We start from the raw sequence: 9,557 nt of genomic DNA, 5'->3' as shown, positions 1-9,557 counted from the left end.
TTGATAAATAAATAAAATATTTAATCTTGTATTTGTGTACTTTCTGGTGATTCAATAAAAAATTAGTCACATATCGCTCTGATAAACACAGATGGCTGAAAGAAATGTTTGATGGAACAAAGGAAACAAGTGTCTTGCTGCTAAACTTTTAAGTGACCATGGTTTAAATGAGAAAGTCTGTATGTAAAACATGAAAAACTCCATATCAGTGATATCTACAAAGGTGTACTCATTTCTTTGTAATGGTACTTTACTGTTCCAATGAAACAAAAAGAAAATCTCATTTTTAAAGTACATTTTTCGGCCATCCTGACCTATTTTCAGGGGCAAGAATGTTGATGTTAGACTGTGTTTTAAATCAGATTGTGATCTTAAACTAACTATCACAGCACTGATTTCAGTTGTAATCTCAATTAGAATCCCAAATGGGCTTTTCTCCAGTCAGTGTTATGGTGAAATTTAACTTGTTCTTTTGTGTAATTGCACATGGCCCAGCAAAGGACCCCTTAGTAAGCTGTACAGCATAAGTTTTCAATTCACTTTTGTCAGAAAACTTCACAGTATGAGAAGTTACAGCACAGTTTCTCCAAACGTGTGGTTCTTTTTCAGCCAGCGTGCTTTTAGAGCATCTACATTAGCTCATGTAGTAAAAGTACAATCAGTAAGTGTACTTTAACATTTGAGATTCCGAGTCACTCTTGCTTAGATCATGTGAACTATATCATGAACCTTTTTTTGTATAATGCATCAAACGTGTTCAAATCAGTTTATTTTCAATTTATTTTAACTAATCTAGAGACAAGCAACTCCTTTTTAGCTTCTGTTATGTATTTACCTCTCACACCTTAATCTAGATGTTAGTGTTCTCAGAGTTAACATGTCTCATGTTGCCATGTTGTATTTCTAATACCCAGCCTCAGTGTTCGCCCTGTTCACCCTCAAATCCAAACACCAATGATGTAGATATTCACAAAATTCACAAGGAGATTCTTAAGGTCTTAAGTTTTGTTGTTTTTATGCTTTACAAAAAAAAAACTTCACATTTTTTATATTTTTAAACGAAAGTGACATGCAAGGATATTTTTCTTTAGTGATGTTGCTTCAGCAATCTCAAATACTAATTATTCTGGGAATTTTTATGGTCAAACTATGTGATTTTCCAAATGTGTGTGTGTGGAGTAAAATGACCTTGTTCTTATGATGTTGTCACCGTGAATCATTTAGGATTAACAACACAAATTGTATCGATAGCAGAAACAGTCTTATAACTTATAGTTCTCACACGTTACCGCTAGTTTTACAAACGCAGTCTTCTTCAGCTCTGTTTATGTAGCTTTTATGAAACTGATTTTCCATAGTACAAGTAGAATTTAATTTTTCTTTGCTCTCCAGTATAAATGCAATAATTTGCAGGCTTTTTACTGAAACTGTCACGGTCCGGGGCAGCGGCCGTGTGGAGAGTGGAAGGAGGACTCAAAGCGCAGCACTCATTCAGGTGCGAGGGTGATTTATTGATAATAACAAACATAAAGAGGAGATGGCAAAACAGAACTACGGATGAACTAAACTGGGTGAAACTACACAAAGGAGTGGCAAACCTGAACACGAAGGGAGAACAGCAGGGAGAGCACGCAGAGGATTTCACAGGGTAGATGCAGAGTACGCAGGGTAACACAGAGGATGAACACAGGTAGGAACACAGACGACGCGACGAGGAGCAGAGGAAATCACACGCTATAAATACACAAAGAGACACTGGGAAATCACACACAGATGGGGGAAACAGCTGGACCTGATTAACCTGACGAGACAGGGGAACACTAACACCAGGGACCAACAGAGGGAGCACAAACCCAGAACCCAGTGTCTAAAATCCCAAACACAAACCATCCCAAAACAGCCATGAATAATAATGAAAGTAATAACAATAAGTACATAAACATAAAGTCACTGAGTCATGGTCGCAGGACCATGACAGTACCCCCCCCCCCTCAAGGGCTGGCCCCCGACAGCCACAGAAACACACCACCAGATCCGGGCGGGCGGCAGGGGGCCCAGGACGGAGGGACCGGACCACGACCACGGACGGAGGCCCCAGAGTCCCAAAACAAAGATGAACACAAAACCCACAGGGGAGCAGAGTCCAAAGCACAGTTCAGGAGGCCGTCCACGAAGAAGGCAGCGGCGGCGCATAAAGAGTTCAGGAGGCCGGCCGTGCGGAAGGCAACGGCGGCGCGTAAAGAGTTCAGGAGGCCGGCCGTGCGGAAGGCAACGGCGGCGCGTAAAGAGTTCAGGAGGCCGGCCGTGCGGAAGGCAACGGCGGCGCGTAAAGAGTTCAGGAGGCCGGCCGTGCGGAAGTCAGCGGCGGCCACACAGGCGATGGCGGTCCGGGGGCCGGCCGTGCGGAAGGCAACGGCGGCCACTCAGGCGATGGCGGTCCGGGGGCCGGCCGTGCGGAAGGCAACGGCGGCCAGTCAGGCGACGGCGCTCGGCCAGTAGCCTAGCCAGCGGTCCAGAAAACGGCCGTTTAGCTCCAGACCCAAACGAGGCTGGGCCAGGCGAGGCTGAGGGCACGGAAGCCGGGACCGCAGCAGGCGGAGATGATGATGCAGACACAAAGGCTGGACCAGACGAGGATGCAGACACGAAGGCTGGACCAGGCGAGGATGCAGACACGAAGGCTGGACCAGGCGAGGATGCAGACACTGAGGCTGGACCAGGCGAGGCTGATGATGCTGATGATGGACCAGACGATGCTGATGATGCTGATGATGGACCAGACGATGCTGATGAAGCTGAAGCTGGACCAGACGAAGATGAAGCCGGACCAGACGAAGATGAAGATGAAACCGGACCAGACGAAGATGAAGATGAAACCGGGCCAGGCGAAGATGAAACCGGGCCAGGCGAAGATGAAACCGGGCCAGGCGATGAAGAAGCTGCAGCTGAAGCTGGGCCAGGCGAAGCTGACGCTGTAGCTGAAGCTGGGCCAGGTGAGGATGAAGCTGGACCAGAATCAGGCGAGGATGAAGCCGGGCCAGGCGTGGATGAAGCCGGGCCAGGCGTGGATGAAGCTGTAGCTGAAGCTGGGCTAGGCGAAGCAGACGCTGAAGCTGAAGCTGGGCCAGGTGAGGATGAAGCTGGACCAGAACCAGGCGAGGCTGAAGCTTCAGGCTGAGGCGTGGCAGTAGCAGGTGGTAGCGCTGCAGGTGATGATACTGCAGGAGGCGGCGCTGCAGCCACAGGTGGAGAAGCAGCCACAGGTGGAGAAGCAGCCACAGGTGGCCGGACGGGATCCTCGGGCCCCCCAGCAGGCGAAGCAGGCGAAGCGGGAGACTGGACGGGCTCCTCGGGCCCCCCAGCGAAAACAGCCGCAGAACCAGTGGGCACCGGGGCCCCCGGCACACATGAAACAAAGCCAGTAGGCACGTGGGCCTCTGGCACACATGAAACAAAACCAGCAGGCACGTGGGCCTCTGGCACACATGAAACAAAACCAGTAGGCACGTGGGCCTCTGGCACATGTGAAACAAAACCAGTAGGCACGTGGGCCTCTGGCACATGTGAAACAAAACCAGTAGGCACGTGGGCCTCTGGCACACATACGGAGGGCTGCAGCTGCGCAGAGCACTGACCCTGCTCAGGCAGTGACAGCCCGGTGCAGTTCACAGCTGGCATCTTGGCCACCAGGGGTCCAGAGTAAGCTGAGGGCAGCAACCCCGCCTCTGGGGAAGCCCCGGAGTGAGTAACAGTCACTAATGTTGCCAGCTGTTGAGGAACAGGTCCGTAATGTAACAGTTTGTCTCCCTGCTCAGAAACGGCGGTGGAAAAACAGTGTGAAAATTGTGGCTTAAGGGAGGCTAATGGTTGAGCTACAGACTGGGAAGCTTGTGGCTGGACACCGAACTGAGCCGGAGAATGGTGATAGAGTCCTGGCTCAGAAGGAGCGGCAGAGAAACAGTCTCTCAGTTTCACAGAGGGTCTGTACACGCCCACTTGCGAAGGGTCCGTTACCACGAAGGTGGGTAAGCGATCCGAACAGTCTCCCATCCCGCTCTGGATAGCCCCAGAAAACAGAGTCTCGGAATCTGGGGAAGCCAGAACATGTCGCTCGCTCACCGCCTCGGACTGCTCGGAAGTAAAAGCAGACGGGGGGTGAAGACCGAGGTCCAGAAGGAGGAACTCCCGCTCCCACGAACAAAGCAAGCCCAGAAGCCATGGGAGACCGGTCACCAGACGCTGTAGCCGCCTCTCTACAGCGCGCTGGGACGTGCCACCCGGGCTTTCCAGCCACAGGTCGATCAGCTCCTGTGTGGCATCGATGAGATTTTCCCGTAGTTCCCTGGATGGATTAAGCGCTGCTGGGTCCATGTTGTGGTCGCGTCGTACTGTCACGGTCCGGGGCAGCGGCCGTGTGGAGAGTGGAAGGAGGACTCAAAGCGCAGCACTCATTCAGGTGCGAGGGTGATTTATTGATAATAACAAACATAAAGAGGAGATGGCAAAACAGAACTACGGATGAACTAAACTGGGTGAAACTACACAAAGGAGTGGCAAACCTGAACACGAAGGGAGAACAGCAGGGAGAGCACGCAGAGGATTTCACAGGGTAGATGCAGAGTACGCAGGGTAACACAGAGGATGAACACAGGTAGGAACACAGACGACGCGACGAGGAGCAGAGGAAATCACACGCTATAAATACACAAAGAGACACTGGGAAATCACACACAGATGGGGGAAACAGCTGGACCTGATTAACCTGACGAGACAGGGGAACACTAACACCAGGGACCAACAGAGGGAGCACAAACCCAGAACCCAGTGTCTAAAATCCCAAACACAAACCATCCCAAAACAGCCATGAATAATAATGAAAGTAATAACAATAAGTACATAAACATAAAGTCACTGAGTCATGGTCGCAGGACCATGACAGAAACTCTCACAATGCAACACTCAATGCTCAGAGCTTCATATATCAACAGCTCTGAAAATATCTTCTTTTTTTAAAGTAATGTAGGACAGGATCTCTCACTCTCTGTGTCTCAAAAAAACCCAACTAAACTGGCAATCACCACTAAACAAATGAAAGTAGTTTATGGCTTTTTTATCAGCTGCATTTCTTTCATTTATGTATTGATCACATTGTTTATTGGTAATGCTTTTAGGTCACTGTTTTAGCATGTCTGCCTCACACTCCATTTAAACAGTTTGACAGATAGTGGGGTCTGGTAAGGAAGTTGGGGGGAAGCAGACAACTCCACAGGAAGAGTCTTTTTGTCTTTTCTCCACTGTAAAAGATAGCAAGGCAGTGTGAAACTTTCTTTGCGGGAAAGACAAAAGGTGTGAAAACAGCTGTGTACTGTCTTCTTTCCTGTAGGAGGTATTTAACTGAGAGCCATGCTCAGTGAGAGACTCTGCTCACCCTCTGCCCCAGCGATGGCAGTCCCTCACCAAGCTCGATTTCTGTTCTTTGTCTTGATTAAAGAATGTTAGCTACCGCTCATCGCTTGTCTGCAGGCTTTATTAAATGGAAAACTTCCACAACAACCTCTAAACAGTGGTTTATGGCTTTTTGTCACCTGCAACACCATGTAACACTTGGATGTTAGATTCTTTTACCAGTCAGTGTTGTTAGCCCCAACCCCCAGGCTCCAGGTGTCTGAGCTCTAACCCTGGCTGCCAAATGTCCCACTGAGGCCTTTGTGCTTTTTACCACCACACTAAGTTTGTAGTCCTATCTACTAATATTATTAAATTTTTTATTATAGCACAAGGTTCAGTTAGGTTACTACTTTGACTTCCTCAATTTGAGCACATTTTTGACCTGATACTTTATCAAACTTTTACTCGAGTGTTTTTGACACTAGCAGCTGTACTTCTACGTAAGTAAAAATTGCCTGCACTTTTGCCACCTCAGTTGCCACTTTTCTGGAGTTTGTACACTTTTTATATTGAAACGTTCAACGTTTTACGTGTTATCCTTGATCACAGTTCTAAACAAGTTAACTTTCTTCACTTCAAAGTAACCCAAAAAAGAAACTATATGTCCAGTTCTCTTTACTCCAAACCTGGTTTAAGGCTATGCTGTTGTTGTGATATGGCCATACAAATAATATTAAGTTTAATTAATCTTAAAAAAAAATGGCTGCTTCATGGCTACCTGTTCAGAGAATTTGCAGACTTTTATGGAAACTGTCACAATGTAACACTCTCACTGCCAAAAACAGGGTTGATCCATGTTTCTATGAACACTGATTAATATATCAACAGCTCTGAAAATCCTTTTTTTTTAAGTAAAGCAGAACAGGATCTCTGTATCTCTAAAAATCCCAACAAAACTGGCAATCACCTCTAAACAAATGGAAGTAGTTTATTGATCTTTATCACCTGCAACACCATGTAACACCTAGATGTTAGACTCTTTTACCATCATATTTGCAAGGGTTTATGTGTTATCCTTGATCACAGTTCTAAATAAGTTAACTTTCTTGACATAAAAGTAGCCCACCAAAGTAGCTTCGCCTGGTCCGGCTCCATCAGAGCCTTCAGCCTCGTCTGGTCCAGCCTCATCAGAGCCTTCGGCCTCGTCTGGTCCAGCCTCCGTGTCTTCAGCCTCGCCAGGCCCAGCCTCATCAGAGCCTTCAGCCTCACCAGGCCCAGCCTCCGTGTCTTCATCCACGCCTGGTCCAGCTTCTGCCTGTGCTTCGCCTGGTCCTGCCCTGCCTGGTCCTGCCCCGCCTGGTCCTGCCCCGCCTGGTCCTGTGCCCACCGGGCCTCAGCCAGTACGCTTGACACTGGGGCGCCGCCACTGCCTTCCGCGCGGCCGGCCCCCTGAACTGCTCCGTCGTCTCCTTCGTCGCCGCCGCTGCCTTCCGCGCGGTCGGCCCCCTGCACTGCTCCGTCTCCTTCGTCGCCGCCGTTGGCTTCCGCACGGCCGGCCCCCTGACCTGTTTGGACTCCTGTGCTGTCGGCCCCCTGGCCAGCCCCCTGCATTGTTCTTTTTTCTGGGCTCGTGTTTTGTTTTGGGGCTTTCTTGTGCTTTGGTGTTTTTGTTTCGTGCCCTCCTTCCTGGGCCCCCGCCGCCCGCCCTGGTCGGGTTGTTTTCTGTTTTGGGCGGTTTTTGGGGTTTTTTTTTCGTTTTCTTGTGTTGGGCTGTCGGGAGCCAGCCCTTGGGGGGAGGGTACTGTCAGGGTCCTGGGTCTCCTGACCCAGCGTTTTAGTTCTTTGTGATTTTTGTATTATTGTACTTGGTGTGAGTTTCTAGTTTCGATCCCTTGCCCTTCATGTTTCTCTGTGTCCCCTCTGTTCTGTGTAAGTCTGTGTCTGCATGTTGATTTCCCCTCTGTGTCTCTCGGTTCTTAGAGTCCTCTGCCTTATGGTTTATGTCTCTGTGTTTCTTAGTTGCTGTCTCCACTGTGTCAAGTTCGCGTCTCTGTGTGATCCTTCCTGTTTTACTTTGAAGGTCCGTGTCTTATGTGAATGTGTCCTGCTTTGCTTGTCTCGTCAGTTCTAATTTCCCCCAGCTGTGCTCTCCTTCTGTGTCTCATTCTCCTCGTTACTTCCCAGTGTATTTAGTCCCTGTGTTTCTCTGAGTCAGTGTTGCGTCGTACCCTCAACAAGCTGTGTGTGTTTTGCCTCCGTGTTGCCAGTGTTTTGTTTCCAGTTCCAGTTCAGTGTTTTGTGCTTCAGTGTTTTAGTCCACCAGCGTTTTTGTTTGTCTTTTGGTGAGTTTAGTTAGTAAGAGGTTTTCCAGCATTAAAGCTGTGTTTTAAGTTGAATTTCTGTGTCTGAGTCCTGCATTTTGGATCCACCACTCCTGCTTGCCCGCCTGCCACACAGCCAACCATGACAATTACACATTGATACAATGAATAAGGTGTCTATAAAAATTACACATGGTGTAAGAAAAACATTATAACATACAAATAAGTGTTTTAAGATAATCTGACATACTTTAAAAGCATAAGAATAAAAGTTTTTTTTTTTTTTAAATCATGTTCTTTGATGATCACATTACATGTATCACATTTTTTAAAGCATAACGTAGGGTGTTCACAAAAACAGTTTTATGATTACTTTTTCCACAGTGCTTGTATGCCTCTTGCAAAACTATGTACTTATCACCATATGACATAATAACTCACGATTATGCAAGACCAGCCATGAAATGTCCGTCGCTTCATTACAATCATTTGTCCCCGCTGCTGCCCTCAGACCCAGTCTTCTGTACTGTGGGGTAAAATTGCTTTTTTGGTGGTTCATAAAAAATATCTCAAAAAGCGATGTTAGTGAGGGGACCAGAAACACTGGGTTGCAGAGCAGTTGGTAAGTAAGTAAGTAAAGTAAAGTAAAATTTATTTATATAGCACTTTTTAAGACAAAAACGCTGTTACAAAGTGCTTCACAAGAAGACATGTCAAACAAACAATATAATATCAAACAAGCAATAGTACAATATAAATATAAAATAAAACAACATATTACGCATTAACATTACCCAAATGCCTGTCTAAACAGATGAGTTTTAAGCTGTTTTTTAAAAGAGGCCACCGTGTCGATGGTGCGTAGTGAGGAGGGTAAACCGTTCCACAGTATTGGAGCCAGGGTTTGAAAAGCGTGATCCCCCTTTGTTTTCAGACGAGTCCGTGGAATAGATAGACGACCGCTATCAGTGGATCTAAGATCTACAGGAAGCGCTGCCTGAGGAAAGCGGGGAGGATCATCAAGGACTCCAGTCACCCCAGCCATAAACTGTTCAGACTGCTTCCATCAGGAAGGAGGTTCTGCAGCATCCGGTCCCGAACCAGCAGACTGAGAGACAGCTTCTTCCATCAGGCCATCAGACTGCTGAACACGTCATAGACACCTCAGCTTCACTACTGGAACTTCAACATTATGCACTCCACACTGTATATAAATGCCACTTGTTTTGCACATATTCAACTCTGTATATTTTATATATTTTATTATTATTATTATTATTATTATTATTATTATTATTATTATTATTTTATTTTATTTTTTTTACTATTTAATTTGTAAAAATGTGTACACACACACACACACACACACACGTAGGAAAATATTTAGTATACACATCCAGAAATGCATACACTATTATATATTGTACATATATTTATTAGTTTCAGGTTGGCCATTCTTGTATTTTGCTCGTTTGTGTTGTTGTGTTTGCACATCTCTGTTGCTTGTGGGGCTCGCACACAAGAATTTCACTCGCATGTGCTGTGCCAGTGTGCCTGCACATGTGATGTGACAATAAAAGTGATTTGATTTGATTTGATTTGATTTGATTTGAAGAGTCCGCTTTGGAGAATAGGGCTGGAGAAGCTCCGAGATATAGATGGGGGCCTCACCTTGTAGAGACATAAACGTAAAGGTGAGGATTTTAAACTTATATCTATACTCAACCGGAAGCCAATGCAGGGATTTTAGTATAGGAGTGATATGAGAAAATTTATTGCTGTGGGTAAAAAAGCCTTGCTGCAGCATTTTGAACCGCTTGGAGCCGATTTAGTAAGGCCTTAGTAAGT

At 46.6% G+C, this 9,557-nt stretch overlaps 1 pseudogene; it reads right to left on the bottom strand.

Moving 5' to 3' along the window:
• Positions 1-506: 506 nt before the first annotated feature.
• On the bottom strand, positions 507-4,162 carry LOC147304587 (uncharacterized; annotated as a pseudogene).
• Between the last annotated feature and the right edge of the window lie 5,395 nt (positions 4,163-9,557).

This window comes from Aulonocara sp. 'chitande type north' Nkhata Bay, linkage group LG22 (genome assembly GCF_057382095.1).
Source record: "Aulonocara sp. 'chitande type north' Nkhata Bay isolate Kocher_YH1m ecotype deep benthic linkage group LG22, A_spYH_male_GT1.1, whole genome shotgun sequence".
Taxonomy (NCBI): Eukaryota; Metazoa; Chordata; class Actinopteri; order Cichliformes; family Cichlidae; genus Aulonocara; species Aulonocara sp. 'chitande type north' Nkhata Bay.
The sequence above is the reverse complement of the archived record's forward strand: the minus strand, read 5'-3'. Positions and strand labels throughout refer to the sequence as shown.